Below are 27,128 nucleotides of genomic sequence, written 5' to 3'. Positions count from 1 at the left end.
GTTGCATTCTGGTTATTTCTGTGTCTCATCTCCCAAACTAGATTCTACGCTCCTGGAGAATTTTGGAGACCATGTGCTTTCTTAGCACATCCCAGGCAATGCTGTCCTTGTTATAGTTCAAAGTAGCTTGCAAGCTTTCTTTCTCATGCCCTTATATTGGTAACAAATGCCACACACACACACACACACACACACACACACACACACACACACACATACACACCAGGAATGATTAGGTGACTCAGCTCCCAGCCAGTCTCCCTCTCTCTGAAGTGATTGGCTCAAGGAGTGGGGGTGGGGTGGGGCTGGACTTGAGCAAGACCAATCAGAGACCTTCCCCGGGACTTATAGATGGAACTGGGATTTCTAAACTGGAGCCTGTGGCAACTATGTTTCCTGCCCACTGAAGAGGTCTATTTGGAGTAGGATAAAAGAGAAGTCAACATGCAAGAAGAAGCAGACACCTGGAGAAGAGGAGAATGCCAGGCAGGCAATACTAAATTCCAGCCCCTGGGGCACTGGTTCTGCAGCTTTTCCTTGATCTTGTGAGCTTTCTTGGTGTCTGTCCTGGCTTTGAGGCCAATAAACTTTTCCCTCTTTTTACCTAAGGAACTTGGTGTTGGCTTCTGTCACTTAGAGTCAAAAACAATCCTGACTAAATCTACTGTAGTAAACTGTACACCTATTTCTACAGTGCTGGAGAGGACAGAACATTTGTGGGACTCCTCTCTGTTAACAATCTCCAGACCACATAAAGAAATTGCCCTCCTACCCAGCGCCTTCCACTCCTGTTGCCCGTGCAGTACCAGCTCCGTGAGCTGCCAGGTGGCAGGAGGGGCAGCTGACTTCACAAGCCCGAGGAGTAGCAGGCATGGTCCCCGGCCTGCAGGTCTGTGTGTCTGTCCCAGCACTCTGCGAAACTAGATAAGGAGGAAGAACCTGTCCAGAGTCCAGGCAGGACAGGAAAAGGAGGGAACATCTCAACATGGAAAAACTCTACAATAGAAATGAAGGAAAGCTGGAAAGCGAGGTAAAGTAGAGGATGAAGTAGATACAGAAGATGAAGGAAAGTCAGATGAGGAAGAAAAGCCGGGGGTGGAGCGGAAGCCAGGGCACGCACCAGGTCGAGGCGCAGTGAGATGATGAGGGAAGCAAGAAAAGCAGAGCAGGTCTGAAGCGAGGGAAAGCACAAGGTGGGGGCAAGCCAGAGCCCAGGCCAGCCAGAGAGCCAGCCTCGGGCTGCCGGAAAGCCCCCAGCTGAAGACTATGTGCACCAGAAAGCAAAGTGAACAATGGACAGGGGGCAGAGGGACGGACCATTCCCCCCAAGGACTACCAGGAGGACTTACAGGAAAGGCATCTGGGCAGTGAGGAGATGATGAGAGACCGTGGAGATGTGTCAAGGGCTCAGGAAGAGCTAAGCAAAGAACAGAAAATGGGTGATTTTCATCGGATACAAGAAGATGTACACGATTCATTCGTCTCAATGGGTGTCAGAGGAGACAGCGGAGTGAGAGACATAGCTAGGGGCCAAAAGGGCTTACATGATGTCCCATATCTTTTTTTTTATTATTACGTGAGAGGTGGGGAGGGCAAGACAGACTCCTGCATGTGCCCCGACTGGGAGCCACCCAGCAAGCCCCCTACCAGGTGATGTTCTTCTTGTCTGAGGCCACTGCTCCGCTGCTTGGCAACCAAGCTATTTTAGTGCCTGAGGCAAGGCTAAGGAGCCATCCTCAGTGTCCGGGGCCAATTTGCTCAAACCATTCAAGACATGGCTGCAGGATGGGGAGAGAAAGAGAGATGGGAGGGAAGGGAAGAGAAGCAGATGGTTGCCTCTCCTGTGTGCCCTGACCAGAAATCGAACCCAGGACTTCCACACACTGAGCCACACTCTACTGCTGAGCCAATCGGCCAGAGCCAATATCCCATATCTTTAAAGCCCTTGGATTTCAATTCTGATTTCTCTGATGAGAATATTCCAACCCTGCTTTCCCTGATGGGTATTTGCCAGGGGATTTGCTTTAGGTGTCTGTCACTCTAGTTAAAGCCTCTTGTTCCAACTACACAGTGCCTTCTGTTTCAGTAGATGTTCACCCATATGCGTGGAAGAGACACTCATCTACTTTGTAAAATAATGAAGAAAATAGTTTTCAGAACCACAAAAGAAGGAAAGAAAGAAAGAAAAAAAAAAAAAGAAAAGAAAAGAAAATTACCCTCCTGACCAGCCCAAGGACTCAGTTTCTTAGTGAAATGAGGCAGAAAATAAATAAATGAATGAATAAATAAATAAATACACAAATAAATAAATGAGTAAAGCCATCTATGCTCTAGTCAAAATCAACATCTCTACCAGTCTTGGCTCTGAGCCACTTGGATCTGTTTCCAAAATACAGTTTCACCCCTGAGGATTTGCTACCATGGAGGGCAGCAAAACAACTCTCCAAGGCTTGGAAGGCAGGTGAAAGAGCAGCGCTCCAAAACACGTTCTGTTTCAGCGGCAGCGCCGCTGGAGTAGGAGTTTAGCCTCCTCAGGGGACCTCTTAGAATTGGACACACTAAAAATAATAATAATTTATCTGGATGGTTAATGTGCTCAGACCAAAATGCAAGAAGTTCCATTTCGTGGGTTGTCCTTTCATTCTGTTGATAGTATCCTTTGATAGAAGTTTCTTCTTTTTTTTTTTTAATTTATTGATTTTACAGAGAAAGGAGGGAGGTGATGAGAAGTAGTTCCTTCACTCTAGATGTTCATTGGTTGCTTGTTGTATGTGCCTTGAGCGGGCAAGCCCAGGGTTTGGAACAAGAGACCTCAGTGTTCCAAGTCAGCACTCTATCCATTGTGCCACCACAGGCCAGGCAAACAAAAGTTGTTAATGTTTTTTTTAATGTTTATGTTTTTTTTTTTAATTTAATTCAGAAAATTAACAGGGTGACATTGATCAATAAGATTACACAGGTTTCAGATAAACATTTCTATAGTATTTGAACTGTTGATAAAAGTTTTTAGTTTTTTTGTTTTGTTTTGTTTTACAGAGACAGAGAGTCAGAGAGAGGGATAGATAGGGACAGACAAACAGGAAGGGAGAGAGATGAGAAGCATCAATCATTAGTTTTTCGTTGCATGCTGCACCACCTTAGTTGTTCATAGATTGCTTTCTCACATGTGCCTTGACCGCGGGCCTTCAGCAGACCGAGTAACCCCTTGCTCAAGCCAGCGACCTTGGGTCCAAGCTAGTGAGCTTTGCTCAAACCAGATGAGCCCGCACTCAAGCTGGCGACCTCGGGGTCTCGAACCTGGGTCCTTTGCATCCCAGTCCCACACTCTATCCACTGCGCCACCACCTGGTCAGGCTGATAAAAGTTTTTAATATTGATGAAATCCAATGTATTTATTTTTTCTTTTATTGCCTGTGCATTTGGTGTCATATTTAAGAAATCATTGCTAAATCCAATCACAGATTTTACCCTCACTGTGCTTTGTTTTCTAAGAGTTTTACAGTTTAGTGTCTTTGATTCATTTTGTGTTAATTTTTGTATGTGGTGTAAAGGTAAGTGTCCAAATTCATTTTTTGCATGTGAATATCCAGTTTCCCCAGCACCATTTGTTGAAAAGACTGTTCTTTCGCCATTGAGTGGTCTGGACACCCCTGTTGAAACCATTCGGCCGTATATGTGAGGACTGACTTCAGGGCTCTCCATTCTGTTCATTAGCCTCTATATCTGTCCTTATGCCAGTACCATGCTGTTTTGATTACTGTACATTTCTGGTGAGTGTTGAAATCAGGAAGTGTGATTCCTCCAAATTTGTTATTTTTCAAGATGTTTTGGCTATTCAGGGTCTATTGAAATTCCATGACTTTTAGGATGTATTTTTCCATTTCTTCAAAAAATATTGGTGGGCTCTTGACAGGGGATGCATTGAATCTATAGACCACTTTGGATAGTATTGACAGCTTAACAATAGTAAGTTAATCTTCCCATCAATGAACACGGGCTGTCTTTCTATTTATTTCTGTCTTCTTTAACTTATTTCAGCAATGTTTTTGTAGTTTTCAATGTACAAGTCTTATGCCTCCTTGGTTATATTTATTTCAAAGTATTTTATTCTTTTTGATGCTATTGTAAATGAAACTGATCATATGGGGTTTTTCCTACATTCTATTATTGTGCTGTATTATACTAATTGATTTTTCATATCTTGAACCATCTTTGGGTTCCAAGAATAAGTTCCACTTGATTATGGCATATAATCCCTTTAATATGCTGCTGAATTTGGTTTGCTAGTATTTTGTTGAGAATTTTTACATTAATATTCATAAGGCTTGTAGTTTTATTTTCTTTTTCTTTTTTAGTTTTATTTTTTTGTATGTCTTTGTCTGGCTTTCGTATAAGGGTAATGGGGGCCTCGACAGAATGAATTAGAAAGAATTACCTTTTTTTCAAATCATTAGAAGAGTTTGAGAAGGATTGGTATAATTCTGAAATGTTTGGTAGAATTCACCAGTGAAGCCATCTCATCCAGCATTTTTCTTTTTTCTTTTTTTTATTTATTATTTATTTATTTATTTTATTATTTTTTTTGGTATTTTTCTGAAGCTGGAAACGGGGAGAGACAGTCAGTCAGACAGACTCCCGCATGCGCCCGACCGGGATCCACCCGGCACGCCCACCAGGGGGCGATGCTCTGCCCCTCCAGGGCGTCGCTCTGTCGCGACCAGAGCCACTCTAGTGCCTGGGGCAGAGGCCATGGAGCCATCCCCAGCGCCCAGGCCATCTTTGCTCCAATGGAGCCTCGCTGCGGAAGGGGAAGAGAGAGACAGAGAGGAAGGAGAGGGGGAGGGGTGGAGAAGCAGATGGGCGCTTCTCCTGTGTGCCCTGGCCGGGAATTGAACCCTGGACTTCTGCACGCCAGGCCGACGCTCTACCACTGAGCCAACCGGCCAGGGCCCAGCATTTTTCTTTGATGAGAGGTTTTCAGTTATCCTTTTTAACATCCTCATTTGTATTTCACTATATGAATTTGCCATAGTTTATTTGGTCAATATTTTATTGATAGACATTTATATTGTTTTCAGTACTTGGCTATTATAAACAATGCTGTTATGAACATCCTCGCGACACAGTTCAAATATATACATAAATTTAGCAGTCACATTAATTTATGGGTTACACCGCTTAAGCTAATTGGTATCGAAAATGGGAAAAATCTATCAAGACAGACCAGTTCATTCAGCATTTGTCAGAAAAATAAGACAATTTATGCCTGACCTGTGGTGGCGCAGTGGATAAAGCATCGACCTGGAAATGCTGAGGTCGCTGGTTCGAAACCCTGGGCTTGCCTTGTCAAAGCACATATGGGAGTTGATGCTTCCAGCTCCTACCCCCCTTCTCTCTCTCTGTCTCTCCTCTCTCTTTCCCTCTCTCTCTCTCTCTCTCTCTCTCCCTCCCTATCCTCTCTAAAATGAATAAATTAAAAAGAAATTTAAAAAAAAGACAATTTATAAATTGTATATGTGACATGGTACCTAGTACAGTGGGTGCTAGCAATACATTTTGTTGAATCAATTAAAGAAGAAAATCCTGATGTTTGCTTAGATCTCCCCAGGTTACTCTGACCTTGGAGAGTCTTGTAAACTTAAAGTTGGAGGTAACTTCATAAATCACGAAGTTGGCCAGTGCCGTGCTCCCACTGCTCGGCTAAGGCTCATAACTTCTCTGCTGTGACTCCAGCAAGTGCTGCTCCAGTTTGAATCCCTCCACTGCTTGGGAACTTGGCGTCTCCAGGCAGCCCATTCCATTCCATAAAGAGTCACTGGGTACTTAACACATCTCCATCATGGGACAGTAGACAATTCTGCTATTAGAAATGTCTCCTTGTATTTGAACCCAGGTGATATGTGTCTGCTATGGCACTTATTTTAACCTGGGAGCCAGACAGAGCAAGAACTCCCCTTTCACAGATCTGCTCCTCAGTTATTTCTGGGGCGTGCTCATGCCTTTGGAGACTGCAGCATTACCAGTTTCTGTCCTTTCCTTGAACTGTTGAACCAGCAAACCCCAAACTCATCGTGGCCCCCAAGTCCCCACAGGACTGCTCCTGCCCACCTTGCCAGTGTCAGCTCACTCACCTCTCCTCTGCGTTCACCTCACCTTAGGCACACTGCCCTCTTTTCTGTTGAGTGACGCTACCTAGCTCCTTCTAGCCTCCAGGTCTCTGGGCATTTGCTGTTCCCGCCTTTCCCTATGCTGTGTCTGGAGGGCTGATGGGTGCCTAGGCACATCTCTGAGCCTCACAGAGGGCTCCCTGGAAGACAAGGGCCCTGCCTACCCAGAGCACCTCCCAGGTCCCATGGATGGCATGCACGGGGGGCGGGGGGCTGGTATGAATGGATGGCATGGATGGGGACACTGACCATGACAGCACAGAGCATTTGGGTTGAGGAAAATTGAAGGAGGTCCAAAGGGAGAGAAAGAGAAGTGACTCTCCCAGGTACCCAGAGGTGCCTCACCCACCCCAGATCCGCCCCAGGATCCCTGGTGTGAGACAGTGCTGATCCCTTCCTCCTCCGACTCACCCTCACTTCCAGGGCTGACCTTTGCCCTTCTCTCCAGGGCTCATTCTCCTTTCTTTCTTTATTTTATTACGTGAGAGGCAGGGAGGCAGAGGACTGGGATCCACCAGCCAGGCGCCTACCAGATGATCCTCTGCTCGGCGACCAAGCTATTTTAGTGCCTGAGGAAGGCCATCGAGCCATCCTCATCGCCCAGGACCAACTTTGCTTGAACCACTGGAGACATGACTGCAGGAGGGGAAGTGGCGGGCGGGGCAGAGAAGCAGATGATCGCTTCTCCTGTGTGCCCTTACCTGGAACACATGCCTGGCCGATGTTCTACCACTGAGCCTATCGGCCAGGGCCCCTCCGCTTCTTACTGTTTCCCCACCAAAGACCTCAAGCTTCCATCCTGAGCCAGGTTGGAGGGAGCCATTGCATGAGAGCCTTGGGGACAGTGGAGCTCGTATGAACTTGGGGAACCTGCTGTTGCTTCAGTGTTAACACTCGGGGGGGGGGGGAGGTAGGAGACCCATGCCTGGAGGTGCGCGGGTGGGCCACTCATCCAGAGACTGAGACACGGCTCTCATCCAGGGATTTCACCAACGAACCATCTATGCCACCTGGGCAAGTCCTGTCCCCCCTCCATCAGGCCCAGGTGTGAAAGGGGATCAGGCCAGGTCATCTCTGAAATCCCCTTAGTGTCTGACATCCTGAGTCTCTGGGCCTAGTCTCCAGGTGGGACAGGGAGCGGTCCCCAGCTGAGCCCTTGCTCCCTGAAGCTTCCTGGCCTCAGTGCTCCCAGAGCCCCTCCCCTGGGCAGCCCCCTCCCATGCTGCCCCCCCCCAAGCTACCCACCCTCCCTCAGCAGGAAGGCTGCTTAACCTCCACAGGCTGCTGCGGAGCCGAGTGGCTGTAAAAGGGAAGGAATGTCTAGAGGCGATTGTTTCTTCCTGATATCACGGGAGGGAGGTTGAGTTGGGGGCCCAGCCAGATGTCTGTCTGGCGGAGACAGGATTCTCCCTGAAACTCATCTCTCCCTGCTGCACCGCCCCCCTCCCCGGGCTCAGGCAGCAATCCACCCCCCTCGTCTGCTACCCTCAGCACCTCGTTAGTGTAAGGCCTTAAGGCCATAGCCTTTCTCTCCCAACTTCCTTCACCTGACCCCGGACCTTTTCCTGGGCCCCCTCCTTCTGTCCCCCCCTCCCACAAATCTCTCCCCCACCTCCTCCTCATCACTCTCACACCCCAGACCTAGCTCCTCTGGGCTCCAACCCCCTCCTGCCCCACGCTCCTTTTACAGACATGGAGCCCTGCGGGTTTTCTGCCAAAGTAGGAGAAGTCTGAGGCTAATCTCAGCCCCCAACTTCTACCAAATAGGACTCTGGCAGGCTGCGGGGAGGGGTAGGCGGTGGTGGAGGAGGAGGAGCAGGAGGAGGAGGGAGGGGGCGGCCAAGCCTCAAGGGGGAGGAGCCAATGAGAAGGGTGGAGGTGAAAGTGCCTTGTAGACTCGGAGCATCCTGGAAACTCCAGGTGTTATTTGCCTCAGTAAGGGGCGGGGATGGGGACGAAGATCCAATCGACCGAAGGGGAGGGGCTTTGGTAGCATTAAGGGACATCCCCTGGAAAGCATCCTGAGGTGTTGGGAGCAGCGTATGACTGAGAGTCAGGATAAGCCGTGTGATGTTGGACTGGCCATGTACCTCTCTGGGTCTCGGTTTCTCTTGCTTAACGTGAAATATCCCTCTCTATTCTGACTTCCGGGAGAGGAGTGACTGAAGCCCTTTTTTCCAAAATCCAAAATGTAGTGCCTTTCTGGAGATTCTCACGGTCAAGGGGACCCAGATGGCTGGCACATCCCCCAAATAGCCCACTCCCACCACACGCCGCTGAGACGTGGCTACACCTGCCAGCACAAATGGAATTCACTTCTTCAGACACATGTTTTCCTACTCCCGTGTTCCTCCCTCCTACCAGACCCTCCTCTCCTCCCTCTCCCCAGGTTTTCATCTTCACTGTGGGAGCACTTGGTCCTGCCCAACGCAACAAATATAGCTCCTCAGGGCTTTCAGAGGCTCAGTCGCTCTCTCACCACGTCCAGCCCCTCCCCACAGCCCCCAGAAATCTGCAGGAGATACCCCTGAACGTCTCCAAATCCCATCCAGTCCTCAGCCATTTCCGGAGGAGAGAGACCCCAAGCAGAGGAGCCCCTGTCCCCGACTCAGATGTGCGTCCTCCCCCAGATGTGCGTCCTCCCCCACACTGAAACTGTAGCAGGAAGTGACCCGACAGAGGATAAGACACTCAGATAACCTGATCAGAGGAAAGAGAATTTATTAAAAGCCAGAGGAGCATGCAGGGCTAGTAGCTCCAAAGACATGTGCTCCTGAGATGGATTTTCTTACAGGCGATATACCTTTTACAGAATACATGTGTCCATGCAAGGGGCTCGTGATCCCTTTGTCCAGAGGGGTACGTCACTCTCATGACTCCAGGAGGGGAGGGTGAGTTTCAGTGGGGTCAGCAAAGGGGAAAGGGTTTCCGGACCACTGGTCTCAGCTACGTACAAGACCTGTCCTACGTGCTTTGTGTTGCAACCGGCTCTAGGCAACCTTTCAAAGAACTACGGAAAGTAGTTCATCTGTAACTGGCTGACACAGTTGCCCCTGCAGGCTCCTTTCCCTTGTATTCTTTTTGTTTCTTCCTTCTCAGGGAAGAGGGCGCCTGCCCCTCGTTCCTCAAAACCGTCAAGGAGAACGGGAAAATGCTCTTTGACCAGGTGGGGGTACCTGGGCGGAAGAGGGTGAGAGGGGTCTGAGAACTGGCGTGGGGGGTATCAGGGGGAGTCAGAAACAGCTGAGATACGCGGTGTGGTACTCGCCCCACTCCAAGGAGATCTCACAAGCTCTTTCATCGGCCTATGGGCTCATACCCCGGACAGCCTCTCAAGGCCTGACTAATCTCTCTGATGAACTGCAAGCCCCTTCTTTTTTTCTTAGTTGTTAACCTAGATGGAGAAAACACCTTCCTTTCTTCCCTGGAATTCTCTGTCAGGTTCTTAGTGCCGTCATTCAGCCTTCTCTTCTCCCTGATTCATTCATTCCTTTCATCCTCCCTCACAGGCTTTTTTGGTCCTGGCTCCTCCAGTTTGGTCATATCCCTGCTGTCCTGGACCCTTTCCAGGTTTCCTACATCTCTTTGAGGCTGTAGGGTTCTTTAAACAGGGCCTGAGCAGGCTGGCAATGACCTCACAGGGTCACTATGCACAGTTGCTATATATAGCCTTATAGGATCATCCTTCTCTTCTTCCAACCAGCTGAGTCACAGCCAGCTTGGGGTCCACTCAGACCCCAGAGCCTTCTCTACCACTCCAGATCCCAGCCTACCACAGCACTCTGAGCTGTTCTTTATTCTCCAAACCATCCGAGTACACAATGAAAGTAATACAGGCACAAACATGTTTAAAAAGAAAAATTAAAAAGAAAAAAAGAAAGTGAGTCTTGGCTCTAGAAGGCACCCCTTCTTGGACCCTTAGTGTTTTTATAGCCCCAGTTCTTCATCCGTCCGTCTTCTCACACCTGTCCAGAGAGCCAGCTAGTAGCCTAAATCGCATTTGACTCCACAGAGGGGTGGGCAAGGAGAGAAACTTGGGGAGCAGCTGCTGGGTCACTACCTGGGTTTAAATCCTGGATCTACCAATCTTAGGTGAGTTACTTCACCTCTTAGAGCCTCAGTTTCCCCATCTGTAAAATGATAACAGCATATAGTTTTTTTGGGAAGATTACATGAGCAATTGTCTGTAAAGCACTTAGCACAGTGCCTGGCACACAGTGAGCTTTCAATGTCAGCCATTACTAAAATTTTTATCTCCTTTGTTAGAGAAACTGGTTCCCAGAAATCCAGGGACTGGCTTGATCTTTGCCTCAGGTCAGCAGGTGTACAGTCAAGATTAAGAGCCCAAACTGCCTAACTCCAAAGCTCTCAGTCCAAAGCTATTACTCCAAAGCTTTCTATCAGAGGCTATGCTGCCTCTGAAAATAACAGTTACAACACTTATTGAGCACCATGTATACGAGGCAGGATATTCTGGACACCTGCCATGTAAAAATCACTGTATCTCTAATCCTTTTAACACTGGAAAATAACTATCATCTTCATTTTAGTTATGGATGCTAGGCTCAGAGATGTTAGGTAAGTCCCTTAAGGTTGCACAGCAAGTAAATAGCCAGTCTGGATTTGAAACTCACATGGTAGCTCTTAGAAGCCTGGCTCAGTTTTACTAGGTCTTTCCCTATCTAATTCAGTCTTATCCAGGGATCTCCACCGAAACGCCCACTGTCCAATAGTGGGCAAGCCCCTCCCAGTGTTCTGCCCAGCTCTTGTCCCCAGTCCCACTGCTCTCCAGAGAGGGCCTGGGCTTGGAGAGGGTGGGTTGTTAGAGAGTCAGGCCCCATCAGCAGAGGAGTCTGGCCTTTCTCCCACGGGACCGGGGACACTGAAGACCTCCTCTGTGGAGAATTAAGAGGCCAGTGGTGGCTGCTTTGTCCTGTGCCACCCTCAGGCCAACCGGGCACTGGGGCTCCCCTGCAGACTGGAGAGGCTCCCCAAAGTACACCCTGGCCCCAGACTGCCCCCAACTGGCCTGGGAGAGGACCTGGGCAGCAGCATCCACGATCTCTGTCCCGGAGAGGCTGCCTGGAGGGCTGGGACCGAGCGCCGGGCTCGCTCCTGCAGCCGAGCGGCAGATTCAGAAGTAACTGGCGGAGGGGGCGCACTGTCAGCTGCTGAGATTTCCACTGGCCCAGCTTCCGGGCCCCAAAGCAACCTGGAAAGTACCAGATACGCTCCACTCCCCAATTTTAAAGATCCTGAGATACAATTTGTTGAAAACGGCACACTGAAGTTTTTTCTCCCCACCCGCAGCAGTCAGAACTTTGTCCCCTAATTGTCCCAAAGAGTCCTCCTGGTGCCCGCTCCCCATCCAGCCTCAGAGAGATGGGCCAGGTTCTCCCCCGCTGTCCGCCCACAGGCTCCTGGACCACCCTCCACCGGAATAGACCACTGACCGCCTGCCCCGGGGACTGGAAGGGCCCCACAGCCAGCGCTGCCACTCAGGCTGGGGGAGGGCTTAGGAAAGAGGGAGGCTGGGACTGTGGGAGGGCGCTCCAGGGACCCAAGCCGTTTCCAACGGCTCCTTTGTGTTGGGCAAAGAACTTTCCATCCAACCCCCTACAAACAACATTGTCCTCACTTCCCAGCCAGGACAAGTGTGAAGCTCCCTGTGTGCCCTCTCAGATGGGGCTCAGGCTGAGACCCTGCCTCCTACCCCTAGCCCCCTCTGGTCTCTGCCCCTTCCCTCCCTCTCCAGGCCAGGCCTCTTTCCCTCTCCCTCTGGGAGACCCCAAGCTCTCGGTCTGTCTCCACTTCCCCTATGGTGTCTGGCCCCGCCCCTTCCTTCTCTGGCGTCAGGGTCTCTGCCCCCACCCCCACTCCCAGCTCCATCTAAGAGGATGCCCTTGCTTGTTGACCCCACATTCCAGCCTTGCTGGGGTCACAAGGGCTTCCTGCCTCCTGAGAGATCCCTGCCCCCACCCTTAGCTCCGGGCAGCCTCCCCTGGTCATTCAGCTGCTGGCCCTCTGCAGTCCCTTCTGCGACACCTCCCCCAGCCCCAGGCCCAATTTAGCTCCTTTAATCTTCCCTGTAATCCAATATGGACGTTTCCTGACCACACACTGCACTTCCCAAACGGCCAGTCCCTGGAGAGAGGCGGGGGCTTGGTGGCCTCAGCTCTACCTTAGACTAGAGCACCCTGATACCTTTTCCTGGGCCCTCCTGCTGTACCCCTCCTCCTTTCCCCAACCCTAGGAGACCCCGGGAATCTCTAGCTGCACAGGCCTCTGCCCTCTGGCTCCATGTAGCCCAGGCCTGAGACAATCCTGGCTACCTCCCGCTCTCCCATCTTTGCTCAAGACAAGGTTCCCCAGATTCCAGAGGACAGGATCTGGAGCCAGGCTGCCTGGGTCCCTAATCCCAGCTCTGCTTCTTACTAGCCTCGCGACATTGGGCAGGGTTCCTCCCTCTCCTTGCCTCCTCATCTTGTCTGTACGTGGATGTTACAGCAGTGCCGGCCTCACAGGTGGCTATGAGGATTAATTGAGTTCCTTTATGTCAAGTTCTTAGAACAGCTCCGGATACATAATAAGTGCTTTTTATTTAGGCACTCATGGGTTGATTCATGTATGTGCCCTGACCAGGGATCGAACCTGCAACCCTGGTGTATGAGGATAACCCTCTAACCAACCAAGTTACTCCAGCAGGGCCCCATAGTAAGTGCCTTTTAAGTGTTAAACAAAAATTCTCTTTTCCTTCCTTATATTCCAATGACTTTATTTCTTCCAAATTAAGACACCATGAATTGTGAAACACTTCATTTATTTAATAACATCATTTCAAGGCAAAAAAGAAACATTACCATATGAAATGTATAAATTGTCTGAAGCCATCTTCCAATTTCATTTATTTGTAAATTGTTCAGTAACAGTATGTATGTAGCATACTCAACCCCCCAAGGTCTCCATTTCTACCCAGACAGCCCCTTTGCAGATTCTGTGTATTCACTGTTGCAGGCTGCTGCCCAAGGGCTTGGGTTCACGTTCTTACTCCCAAATTGTACCGAGCGGAGCGGTATGTTCTTTGGCTTCTTCAAGCCTCAGTTTTTCCTAAATAACCAAAGTAACTCACAGCAATTGTAGTGAATATTAAACAAGATAATATATGTTTAAGGCGTTTAGTGTATATTGGATATTCAACACAGGCCAGCTATCAATATTGTGATGATATTTAAATATTGTATTCGTTGTGTAAACCACTGCTCTCCCAAGACAGGGGAGGTGAAGAGCTGGTATTTCATGGTCGAAGTGCCCTCCAGTGGCCATATGGGGAAGCTGCAGACTTCCTTATTCTCTTGGGGAGTCCCTTTGCTGGTCCAGGAACTAACTCAGCTACCCCACCCCCAGGCCAGGCTTATCTAACCCAACTGGAATCCTTCACTTTATCTTTCCTTTTACAGAGGCCTTAGGGGCTTTTAAAAAGTACTTAATAGGATAGGAGACTGAGGGCAGAGTTTTAGCCCAGGAAGGCTATAGCCCAATGTAAACCGTCTCTCTCTCAAAGCTGTGGGCCAGTTCCTGCAGCCGGGAGGGAGGATGCTGGAGCGCTGTGCGCTGGGCACTGGTTCTCCTCTCACCTGGGCACTGTGGGCTCTGGCCGCGAGACCTCTCCTGTTGCCCACATCCAAATATCTAGCACAGGCCCTGGCCGGTTGGCTCAGCGGTAGAGCGTCGGCCTGGCGTGCGGGGGACCCGGATTCGATTCCCGGCCAGGGCACATAGGAGAAGAGCCCATTTGCTTCTCCACCCCCACCCCCTCCTTCCTCTCTGTCTCTCTCTTCCCCTCCCACAGCCGAGGCTCCATTGGAGCAAAGATGGCCCAGGCGCTGGGGATGGCTCCTTGGCCTCTGCCCCAGGCACTAGAGTGGCTCTGGTCGCAGCAGAGCGACGCCCTGGAGGGGCAGAGCATTGCCCCCTGGTGGGCAGAGCATCGCCCCCTGGTGGGCAGAGCTTCGCCCCTGGTGGGCGTGCTGGGTGGATCCCGGTCAGGCGCATGCGGGAGTCTGTCTGTCTCTCTCCGTTTCCAGCTTCAGAAAAATACAAAAAAAAAAAAAAAAAAAAATCTAGCACAGAACAAGTGTAGTCCATTTCAAGCATCTGTTTCTGGACTTCAACAGATTTGTCATTTGTTCACCCACCATCCCTCCTTCCCCTTCCTTCCTTCCTTCCTTCCTTCCTTCCTTCCTTCCTTCCTTCCTTCCTTCCTTCCTTCCTCCCTTCCTTCCTCCCTCCCTCCCTCCCTCCCTCCTTCCCCTCCCTCCCTCCCTCCCTTCCTTCCTCCCTCCCTCCCTCCCTCCCTTCCTCCCTCCCTCCCTCCTATCCCTCCTTCCCCATCCTTCCTCCCTCCCTCCCTCCCCTCCCCTCCCCTCCCCTCCCTCCATGTTTATTGAACACTGGCTGTGTACCAAGCCTCACGTCCTAGGTGCAGGGGGTTTAAAAGATCAATCTAATACAGACACAAACACTGCTGCCAAGAGTGGTTCACAATGTCCCAGACACCACATGCAGAGTTAATCCTTGCATTTGAGTGTTTACAGCTTGTCTGTGTGGCTGAGAGGGAGGGCAGAGGCAGGAACATCAGATCCAGGATGCCTGACTGCCCCTAATGAAATGTGTCCATGGTGTAAGCTTTGTCTGGCCAGGTTTGGGGGCCGACTTCCTCTCCCCAGGCCACACTGCTCCTCTGAGAAATGGTACCCATCGCAAACACTGACCAAACTCCCAGCTCCACCTGCACTGGGGCCCCTGATCCCCCCCCACCGCCCCTTCCACCACTGCCCTTTGCAGGTCCAGGGCAGGTCCAGGGCTGGGAGTCAGAGAAGGGTGGTATGTTTTTAACCCACCTCGCAATGAATAGCCTAAGTATGGTTTAACTTCCTCAATACTTAGCATCTACCCCAGCGCACTGCCAATTCCCCATTGTCCGGGATTAAGAAGAAGGAGCTTATTCTGGAGTCCCTGGATGAGAGGGTGGCGGGAGGTACTCAGGATCTATCTTTCTGGAAGATGGCTTGAGTGGGAGGAAGAGCCGGGTGAGTGTCTGTTACAAATGTGTATTGTTCCTGGGATTCTGCTGCCTCTTTGTGCTGCCATCCTCCCTCCTTCCCTTCAGGGTCAAACTCCTCAAATGTCTCCCACCCTTCCTCAGTACCCCCGCGCTGCTCCTAATCACCACGTCCTCAGAATTCGTCCCTGCTGCAGTGGGGCCCCTCAACTCCTTAGATCAATGCTGTCCCACAGGAATATAACGGAAGCCACATATATCATTTAATTCAATTAATTTATGTTCATAAATATTATTTTATTTCATTTTTAAATTACAGGTGATATTCATTATTTCATATATCAGGTGTAAATAATTTTTAAATAAAACATTAAACTGAAAGTTAGAAGTATCACTGTCTTTCTAACCCTAATCCTAAACCTTCTCCTAGCCCTAACCCTAACCCTAACCCTTCTCCTAACCCAAAATCTTCTCTGAATCCTAACCCTAACCCTAACCCTAAAAAAAACGAAAGAAAGAAAGAAAATGAAGAGAAGTATCACTGTCTTAGCTAGTTTTATGTTTTGTAGGGATTTTTTTGGTGCTATTGCTTAGGGTAAAAGGGGTAAGGGGTGATGGAAGGAGACTTGACTTGGGGTGGTGAACACACAGTACAGTATACAGATTATTGAATTGTACATAGATGCCATTTTAAATGTTCTAGTAGCCACATTTCTAAAAGAGACAAGTGAGATCAATTTTAATATCAATAATATAGTATGTTTAATGCATTGTATGCAAAATATTATCATTTCAACATGAAATATTTTACAATTGAGGTATATATATATATATATATATATAAACATATTTTTTGTACATTATTCTATATGTCTAGCACCTCTCAATTTGAATGAGTCACATGTGGCCAGTGTCCAATAACCACTTGTGGCTGTGGCTACTACCCTGGGCAGCACAGTTCTAGAGCCTTTATTCACTCCTTGGCGCACACACACGCTCCATGTGGTTCACGGTCTCATCCTCCCGTGTTCTGTTTCCCCAGGGAGATCAGACGCTCCCCAGCTCAGAGTCCTCATTTCATTCATCCCTGTTTCCCCCACGGCGCCTTAAAACTGTACACCGCTCTCAGGAGGCCCTCCACACGCTTGCTGATGGGAGCGAGCATTAGGGATTGATTTTTGTGGATTAGTTATGGCTGTAAATGGTGTTTTATAGATTGCTTCTAAAGATGCACCCTGCTGCAACATTAGCAGAAACAAGCAGACGTGGTTGTCAGCAGAGGCAGGGGCCTTCGGGCAGATGAGGCTCCCTGAATCGGGCACAGGAAATCCTGCCAGACCACAGACCATTTCTCTGGCTTAAGAGCCTGCCTGTCGTAGCCACCCTGTGCTCCTCCCTGCAACCCCAGCTCCGTTTAAACCTCGGATATATAGCCCTCGTCAGGGTGCATTACATAAAGGATGTGTCTCCGGCGTTCCACCACCAGGCTGGGATCTCCTGGGGCAGACAAGAGCCTGACCCACAACGGGTGTGCCAAACATGCTTGTCAACTGAATAAAGGAATGGATGGCTGGAGCCAGTGAAGCCTCTCGGTCATGTGTTTGTGCACCCCCAAAAAATCTTCACCGAGCACTTACTATGTGTCAGGCACTGTGCTAGGCATCGGGAACCCAGCAGTGAACAGGTGGCTGTGGGTTGAGCCCTCTTGGAGCCCATCCTCTGGCAGGGAGAACAGACAACACACAAGAAAACACAGAAATAAAGTAATTAGCACACTGATGGGGGAAGGTAGCCAAGGGGCTGAGCTGGAGGGCTGCAAATAAAGAGGGAAGTCTATATCTGTAGCTCCTGGAATACACCCTCCCCCCAGCTCGGGGGTCATGGAGACACTGATCCCAATAGGCTAACCTGAGGCCTGGAAGCTGGGAGGATATTATTGTATCAGTTTGCCTTATGATGTCGTAATGAGTCCTGCAAGTAGGAGCAGAGGGGCCGAGATGCAGGAGGGGCCGCCAAAAAAAAAAAAAAAATGCAATAGGCCCAGGCGTCGTTCATTCGGCCTCTGAAAGACCCGGTCCAGCTCAAGAAGAGGCGAGCGGGTGACCGTGGGGCTCAGCCTCTGGCCACAGCTGTTTCCAACCAGTGGCTCACAGGCTACCCTGACACAACCGGGCCTGTGCCCAGGTCTGTCTTCCGTAGGAGAGTCCAGCCAGTGCACAGCTACAACCTGGGAGCCACACACTGTCTTAAGGATTTCCGGGGATAAAAAGATGAATGAGACACCGTCCCTGCCCTCGAGTTACTGACAAATTTAGACCCTGAGCAAATATTACCAGAACAATATCCTCATCCTCTCAGCTAACTCTGGAGGGACAGTGTGCCAAGTGCCGATGGCACCACCTCACTCCACCAGCCCTAGCTGGGTCCTGAGCTTTTCTCCGTGTTGCCCACAACATGGCAGTGCACCCAAGGACAGACCACCCATCACACAAGTGTTTGTTAGATTAGAGATGAGCCTGACGAGGCGATGGTGCAGTGAACAGACATGGGGACATCAGGTTTAAAGCCGGAGGTCGCCGGCTTAAGTGCCAGCTCACCAGCTTAAGCACAGGGTTGTTGGCTTGAGCATGGGATCGTAGATATGACCCCATAGTCACTGGCTTGAACCCAAAGATCACTGACTTGAAGCCCAAGGAGGTCACTGGCTTGAGCAAGGGGTCACTCGCTCTGCTGTAGCCCCCTGGTCAAGGCACATATGAGAAAGCAATCAGTGAACAACTAAGATGCCTCAATGAAGAATTGATGCTTCTCATCTTTCTCTCTTCCTGCCTGCCTGTCCTTGTATGTCCCTTTCTCTGTCTCTGTCTCGCTAAAAATATATATATATATTAGATATATAATATATATATAAAATATATATATATATAAAAGATTATAGATGAATGTTTCTCAGGGTAGTCTATGCATAGCAGAATTATTTGCAGCATAGGTTAAAAAAGCACATCCCTAGGTCTCAGCCCAAACCTCCCAAATCAGAATTTTCAAGTGTGGGGCTCATGAATCTGCATTTTAAAAATCACTCTATGTCATTCTTACCCAAAACACTGCCCTAGAATTGAAACACCTACCACAGTACCCTAGTCTTATGTCCAGCTGACCACAGTGGGTCAGTTTCTCTGCCCAAAAAGAGTGTGAGGTTTTAATATTTTTATTACTGATGAAGAGCCATGATTCATAGACTGCTGGCGGCCAGCTGTCAGCTTGGAAGGAATCAGAGGCCACTGAGTACTGAATTCTCTGTCTTTTCGACCCATCTATAAAACGCTTACCGGAGCAGACACTGTTAAAAGGCCATTAAAAAACCAGACACAGAATAACCTGGTCCCTGGAACTTTATAGATATATTTACTCAAACCCAAGTACTTGCAAAGAGTAAATAAAAGGGAAGCAAAATGAGCAAGCACCCCTAGAAATACGAACTGAAAGTAAACAGCCCTGTTCACTAAAATAAACAGGATAAATCCAGCGGGGATTAAATGACCTCTAGTCAGACCGGCTCAGAGCCAGAAATGCCCCATCTGGGCTCCCTGAGGAAGGGGAAGTGAGGGTCTGTCCCCAACACATGGGTGTGTGCTCCAAGGGGGCCACCTAGGGAGGCCAGGGCCAGGCCTTTGGGTGGGCAGGGGCAAGTGCTCCCCAGACCTCCCTGGCAGCTGCCCCAGAGCCTGTAAATGTCATGATGAAAGATCAACGAGTGTGCCCTAAAAGGCCTCTGATAAAATGTCAGTTTCCTGGAGATGGATTGATTCCTCAAGTCACTATTATTTGTCATTTATTCCTTAATGTAGGGAACATTCGTTTTAGCCCTTGCTGTGTTTCAGGCCCTGTGCCAGTCACTAAAGATATCGAGATGAGTAAGGCATGAACTCGGCCTCATGTTGCTCACAATTTAATATGAGAGATACTGATGTGAGAGATAATAATAGCTAACATTTATTGCTCACTTACTATTTGACAGACTTCAAGATAAGCACCCTACAGGCATTATTTCATTTAACCCTCATAACATTATGAGGTTATTAGTGTTATCTTCTCCCATTTTACAGGCTCAAAGTCTGTGGAATGGCCCTGGTGGGTTGGCTCACTGGTAGAGCATTGGCCTGCTCTGCCTATGTCCCAGGCACAATTCCCGGTCAGGGCACACAGAAGATGCGCCCATCTGCTTCTCCACACCCCCCCTTCTCGCTTCTCTCTCTCTCTCTCTCTTCCCCTCTTGCAGACACAGCTCAATTGGAGCGAGTTGGCCTCGGGCGCTGAGGATGGCTCCATGGCCTCTGCCTCAGGTGCTAAGAAGAGCTTTGTTGTTGAGCAACGGAGCAACGCCCCAGATGAGCAGAGCATTGCCCCCTAGTGGGCTTGCTGGGTAAATCCCAGTCCTAGCACATGTGGGAGTCTCTCTCTGCCTCCCCTCCTCTTACTGAATAAGAAAAAAAAAGTCTGTGGAATAATGGTAAATGCTGAACAACTAGCTCTCTGGAAGGGGAAAGAAAAAGCCCTGACTCGTTACTATTTGCCAGTCTCATTAGTATAAATTCTGCCTGGCTGATTTCAAGCTACCAGCCTCATGATATGAGTGTGGACCATGAGCTGGCCCCCAGCACACTACTGCAAATATGGCCTACAGCTAATCAGTGGAGGAGCCAGGATTTGAACCTACGTCTGTCTGATCCTCAGCCTACTATATAACCACTTTGTTTTACTGTCAATAACTATACATGATCATTGATATTCAAGAGGGATACATCTTAAGACCTTTGCAAAATGCCAGTTTTACAATGCTCCATAAAACTTTCAAGGTTAATAATCAGCACTTCCATGTATCTCTGTGTTTATCACCAACAGGAGCAGTGGGTTTTCTTTTGAAAGCCATTAACCTTTTTTTGTACAGTTTTTTTTTTATTGATTTTGAGAGAGTGAGAGAGAGAGAGGAAGGAAGAGAGAAAGAGAAAGGGAGGGAAGAGAGTGAGAAGCATCAACTTGTATTGATAGTTGATTCACTTTAGTTGTTCATTGATCACTTCTTTTATGTGCCTTGTCTCTGGGGCTCAAACCGAGCCGGTGACCCTTTGCACAAGCCAGCAACCTTGAGCTCAAGCCAGTGACCTTGGGATCATGTTAATGATCTGAGCTCAAGCTGGCAAGCCCTTGTCAAGCTGGTGACCTCGCAGTTTTGAACCTGGGACCTCAATATTCCAAGTTGATGCTCGGTCCACTGTGCACCACCAGTCAGGCAAACTTTTATTTTGAAAGAATTGTACATTCACAAGTGGTTGCAAAAATAGTACAGAGATGTCCTCTGTACTTTTCACCCAGTTCCCCTCAATGGTTACATTTTATATACAATCTCACAACCAGACAAGTGATAGTGGTGTGTGTGTATAGTTCTAAGTCATTTTTTCTAGAATTGCCAGATTTAGAAAATAAAAATACAGGACATTCAGTTAAATTTTGTGGTTTTCTTTTCTTTTTTTTTAAGTTTTTATTTATTGATTTTTAGAGAGAGGAGAGAGAGAGAAAGGGGAGAGAGAAACAAGAGTAGGTGTTTCTCCCATGTGCCTTGACCAGGCAAGCCCAGGGCCTTGAACTGGCGACCTCACCGTTCCAGGTCGCCGCTTTATCCACTGCGCCACCACAGGTCAGGCTCTTTTCTTTTCTTTTAACGTGAGAAATAAGGACAGACAGGAAGGGTAAGAGATGAGAAGCATCAATTCTTTGCTGTGACACCTTAGTTGTTCATTGACTGCTTTCTCATAGTGCCTTGACCAGGGTGGGGAGGGGGGCCTCCAGCCAAGCCAGTGACCCATTGCTCAAGCTAGCAACCTTGGGCTCAAACTAGCGACCTTGGGCTTCAAGTCAGCGACCTTGGGCTTCAAGCCAGCAACCATGGGGCCATGTCTATGATCTTGCGCTCAAGCTGATGAGCCCACGCTCAAGCCAGAGACCTTGGGGGTTTCCAACCTGGGTCCTCTGTGTCCCAAGCCAATACTCTGACAACTGCGCCACCACCTGGTCAGGCTGTGGGTTCCTCTTTAATATAAGTATATCCCATGTAATATTTGAGCTGTACTTGTACTAAGAAATTATTCTTTGCTTACCTGAAATTTAACTGGGTGTCTTGTATTTTATCTGTCAACCCTAATTTTATCACATGTGTGGAGTCATGCAGCCACCACCATAATCAAGATCCAGAACCATGCATGACCAGGCGGTGGCGCAGTGGATAGAGCGTCGGACTGGGATGCACAGGACCCAGGTTCGAGACCCCGAGGTCGCCAGCTTGAGCGCGGGCTCATCTGGTTTGAGCAAAAGCTCACCAGCTTGGACCCAAGGTCGCTGGCTCGAGCAAGGGGTCACTCGGTCTGCTGCAGCCCAACGGTCAAGGCACATATGAGAAAGCAATCAATGAACAACTAAGGTGTCGCAACGAAAAACTGATGATTGATGCTTCTCATCTCTCCATTCCTGTCTGTCTGTCCCTGTCTATCCCTCTCTCTGACTCTCTCACTGTCTCTGTTAAAAAAAAAAAGACCCAGAACCATCCCACCGTCACAAAGATGTTCCCTGTCCTACTCCTTCAGAGTCACACCCATCCCTCCCCCCACCCTTTCTAGCTCTTGCCAACCAACATACCAGTTGTCTGTCTCTATAATTTGGTTTTTTTTTCACTCAGCATAATGCCTGTGAGATCCATTCAAGTTGTTGCTTATCAATAGTTTGCTCCTTTTTATTGCTGAGGAATATTTTACAAGACCATTTTTCACAAAAAAGACATTTAAAAAAATTTTTTTTAAATTTTATTTTATTTTATTTATTCATTTTTAGAGAGGAGAGAGAGAGAGACAGAAAGGGAGAGAGAGGAGAGACAGAGAGGGAGAGAGAGAAGGGGGGAGGAGCTGGAGGCATCAACTCCCATATGTGCCTTGACCAGGCAAGCCCAGGGTTTTGAACTGGCGACCTCAGCATTTCCAGGTCGACAGTTTATCCACTGCGCCACCACAGGTCAGGCGACATTTTAAAAAATTTTATATTTTTGATTTCAGAGAGAGAAAGAGAAAGAGAGAGAAAGAGAGGGAAATACTGATTTTTTGTTCCACCTATTCATGTATCCGCTGGTTGACTCCTGCACATGCCCTGACCGGGGAGCGAACCAGTAACCTTGGTGCATCAGATGACACTCCAACCAAGCCACCCCTCCAGGGCAAGAACCATTATTTTTAAGATTTTCATTCATTCAATAAATATTTATTGTATTTCTACGATGGGCCAGGCACAAACATGGAGCAAGTGAGGAGCTGATTGCTGTCAGGGTTAGGGTTTTTGCCTGCCAAGTAAGCAAATCAGTACAGGCAAGGGACTTGAAGGTGTACGCAAGGAGTGACGATAATGATGGAGTATATGACGTACACTGGGAGGAGGGAGGCGGAGACCAGCGCAGGGAGGAGGAGGGAAAGGCTAGGGTTAATAGTTTGTAGTGCTTATGTATAGGTGAAACATTAATGCAGACAAGGACCTTAACCTGAAGGTTTCCCTATCTCATCCCCAGTTTGTTTTGTTCAAAATATCAACGTCAAGAGAAACATTCCATCCACTCTCCTTTCTACATGTAGACACAATTTCCATATCAATAGGCAATACATCTTTCCATGGGTATTTTTAAACTGAAGGATTTTAGCATTAGGCACTAACTAATAAATGCTCACTAATTTAATGGGGGTACAGAAGAAAACAAATAGTCTAGTCATAAAATGGACTTAAAACTCATCTTTCCACCTGTTACTTTTTTTTCCACCTGTTACTTTTTTTTATTATCTTTTTTTTTAAGATTTTATTTATTCATTTTAGAGAGAAGAGAGAGAGAGAGAGAGAGAGAGAGAGAAAGGGGGGGAGGAGCAGGAAGCATCAACTCCCATATGTGCCTTGACCGGGGAAACCAGGGTTTTGAACTGGCGACCTCAGAATTCCAGGTCGACGCTTTATCCACTGCACCACCACAGGTCAGGCCCACCTGTTACTTTTAAAATTCACTTATTTTAGTTTTTAAAAGCAAGGGATATGTGTATTTAGAAAAAATTCAAAAAGTACAAAAGGTTTATAGAAAAAAAAGGAAATGCCCCTTCCACCCCAACCCCTCAGCCCCTCCATTTCTCCTTTCCAGAGTTGGTTACCATTTTCTTGCATCATACTTTAAATATATAATAATATATATGTGTTGGCCCTGGCCAGTTGGCTCAGTGGTAGAGCGTTGGCCTTGCGTGCAGGAGTCCCGGGTTCAATTCCCGGCCAGGGCACACAGGAGAAGCGCCCACCTGCTTCTCCACCCCTCCCCCTCTCCTTCCTCTCTCTCTCTCTTTTCCTCCCGCAGCCAAGGCTCCATTGGAGCAAAGTTGGCCCGGGCGCTGAGGATGGCTCCATGGCCTCTGCCTCAGATGCTAGAATGGCTCTGGTTACAACAGAGCAACACCCCAGATGGGCAGAGCATCGCTCCCTGGTGGGCATGCCGGGTGGATCCCAGTCGGGCGCATGCAAGAGTCTGTCTGATTGCCTCCCTGTTTCCAACTTCAGAAAAATACAAAAAAAATAATAGTAATAATAATATATGTGTCTCTGTGTGTTAACACACACAAATGGCAGCATATTATAACTGCTTTTCTACACCTTTTCTTCATTAATTACTAGATATACCCTATTTCTCCATGTATAAGATGCTCCCATGTATAAGACGCACCTTAATTTTGGGGCCCAAAATTTGAAAAAAAAAATTACATAAAGTTATTGAACTCAAGTTTTATTCATCATAAAATTCATACAATTCCTCATCACTGTCAAAACTCCTGTCCATTCGCTTGTCCTCATCTGTGTCTGATGATGAATCACTGTCTTCATATATTACCTCTTCCTCAGTTCTATCTATGGCATTTGAAATGCCACACTTCTTAAATGACTTGACAACCACTTTATAAGATGCACCTGGTTTTTAGATCCCAAATTTTTCAAAAATGGATGTGTCTTATACATAGGGAAATACAGTACTTATCTTGGATCCTGACCAGGCAGTGGTGCAGTGGACAGAGCATCAGCCTGGGATGCAGAAGACCCAGGTTCAAAATCCTGAGGTCACTGGCTTGAGCGCGGGCTCACCAGCTTGAGTGTGGGGTCACTGGCTTGAACATGGGATCATAGATATGACCCCAAGGTCTCCAGCTTGAACCCAAGGTCGCTGGCTTGAGCAAGGGGTCACTGGCTCGACTGGAGCACCCTGGTCAAGGCACATACAAGAAAGCGATCAATGAACAACTAAAGTGCATCAATGAAGAATTGGTGCTTCTCATCTCTCTCTTTTCCTATCTGCCTGTCCCTATCAGTCCTCTCTCTGTCTCTCTGACTCTGGCTCTCTCGCTAAAAAAAAAAAAAGTATATCTTGGAACTTGTTCCTTATAGTATCTATAGAGGTGATTCATTCTTTATATAAAATAGTTTTTAAACCTCCCTCCTAGGACATACTTGGTTGGAAATTTTAATCTTGCCTGAGCTACTCACCTCAAGGCATACTGGGAGTTGTAGTTTTTGGTCAATTTAGTCTTGCTTGGAAAACAGAACTTGAGCAGAAGACACATGTTGGAAACTAAAGGGCCCATCCAACAACAATGTCAGAGGACAAACTGTACCGTGTTATCCCAGTTCCTATCCTTATACTCAAAAGCAAATTATTTATTCATTTAAACCACCAAGATATCTACCAGCAATGAGATACCCAGAGCTGTCTTGGCATCAGGAAATCAAGAACATCTGATTCAGCACCCCAACCCGACCCCCGCTATGCACACACCGCGCCTTCTCTTCCCTACATCATTGCTTTGGTTTTCTGTTTCCCAAATCACCTTTAACAACTATTTATGTGACAAATTACTAGTTAGAAAGTTCTCTCATAAACTGATGGATTGGAAGAGACACACATATCAAATCAACTCAGACCAAAGTTTATATAACTGATTGCAATGTTACCTCACAAACATTTGTTAAACCAAAAAGATAAATAAACAGGCCTGATCAGGAGGTGGTACAGTGGATAGAGTGTCAGACTGGGACACAGAGGACCCCGGTTTGAAACCCCGAGGTCGCCAGCTTGAGTGCGGGCTCATCTGGTTTGAGCAAGGCTCACCAGCTTGAGCTCAAGGTTGCTGGCTTGAGCAAGGGGTCACTTGGTCTGCTGTAACCCCCCAGATCAAGGCACATATGAGAAAGCAATCAATGAACAACTAAGATGCGACGACGAATTGATGCTTCTCATCTCTCTCCCTTCCTGCCTGTCTGTTCCTCTTTCTTGTCTCTCAGTCACCAAAAAAAAAACCACCAAAAAAAACCCTGATATTCAGTTGATCTTTCACTTTCTAAATTCTGCATTTTGGTGATATTTGAGTTTCTCACATTTGCATGCATTCCTTTTTTTGTGTGTGTGATCAAAAGAACAATAAACAATTTTCTTTGTCTCCTTCCCTTATACATTTTTCCCGTCTCAGCTCTTTCCATCGTCCTCAAATGTGTCCCTTCCCCAACAATGTTCTTCGTGTCCCATTCAACACTGAAATTTTATACATAATGGCATTTCAATAAATGGTTAGGTAATGCCATGAATTAAACCTATCACCTAGTGTGTATGTTCTTGATCCCCCCTGCAATATCTACTTCTTTGAAGTGAGGATCACAGGACCTTTCCAACTGTTCCCCACACCCTGAACACTTCCACCTCAGTATGTAAATGAAGTTAGCTCCATCCACCTGTCATCCCTGGGATGTTGATAACACTCCTGTAGCAGGACCTAAGGGGCCGCCAAGAATCGTGATCAGGATCTATGGCTAGGCAGGTGAACAGGTTTTATAAATTGCTATTCCTCACTCTTGACATAGGGATATCAGAAACACCTCCAAAAACATATGGAGCTTGTTTTTTTCTGTCGTCTTAAGATGTGGAAAGAGTACATAATATCAGAGTCAAAACCCAGATGCCTCCAAACAGCTGTGTGATCTCAGGCAAGTCATTAACTTCTCTTTCCTTCAGGAACTTCCCATGCAACATAACACTTAACAAGAAAAAGTAAGGCCCAGAAAAGACCTGAGAGTAGGTTGTTCCAGGCCCCTGGAAATAACTGAGTCCAAATTCCACCTCTTCCATTTACTACCTTTGACAGGTTACTGGTATCTGAATGTAGGTTTGCTCATGTATAAAGTGATGACAATGAAAGCAGATAGGGCAAATGTGAAGATTAAATGAGATCATAAAGTTAAAGCTCATGGTGAACACGCCACAACCATTAACCATGTTCTTTTTATTATCACAGTGTAGGAAAAACAGCTGGGTGGTTATGCTTGCTCGCTCATTTTCCAGCAGCAAGTACTTTGCATGATTAGTGCATGAGCAAGTGGCAGAAAGCCACTGTGTATGTAGCCTGCCCTATACAGTATAAGGCTAGCAGTAGCGGGTGCTCCTGATCGCTTGCCCACCACTCGGAGCGACGCTTTTCCTGATCTCTGGCCTGTCTTTGCAAGAAGCGGTTTCCCTCTACCTGTTCGCTTATCCGCGAGTTGGGAGAATCCAATAAACGGGAATGGCCCGACGCCTTTAGGCTCCGCGTTCTCTGTGGTCTGCCGGAATCCACTGCGACCCTGCCTGGCCTGGACCACCAGCATTACAGCATTACACACAGGGTGCCTGTGGCGAGAGAGAGCACTTCGTACAGTACTCGCCCGACTAGGTGAGCTGGCCCGTCGAGTTCTTTTCTCAGACTTTCCGACCTCCAGGAGGGATGGGGGCGCTGGTCGGCTGTCCTAGCACCTCCGGTGCG

The 27,128-nt window shown here is 47.9% G+C and overlaps 1 non-coding gene and 1 pseudogene across 1 annotated transcript; both read left to right on the top strand.

The window, feature by feature from the left end:
* Positions 1-985: 985 nt before the first annotated feature.
* LOC136379039 (uncharacterized) lies at positions 986-16,396 on the top strand (annotated as a pseudogene).
* A 7,104-nt stretch (positions 16,397-23,500) lies between these two features.
* Positions 23,501-23,576, top strand: TRNAA-UGC (transfer RNA alanine (anticodon UGC)). The gene has a single exon. It is a non-coding gene; the product is annotated as a tRNA-Ala (tRNA).
* Positions 23,577-27,128: the final 3,552 nt, after the last annotated feature.

The sequence above is a fragment of the Saccopteryx leptura genome, chromosome 7 (genome assembly GCF_036850995.1).
Source record: "Saccopteryx leptura isolate mSacLep1 chromosome 7, mSacLep1_pri_phased_curated, whole genome shotgun sequence".
NCBI classification, from domain to species: Eukaryota; Metazoa; Chordata; class Mammalia; order Chiroptera; family Emballonuridae; genus Saccopteryx; species Saccopteryx leptura.
Note: the sequence above shows the minus strand (reverse complement) of the source record. Positions and strands in the feature narration are given on the sequence as shown.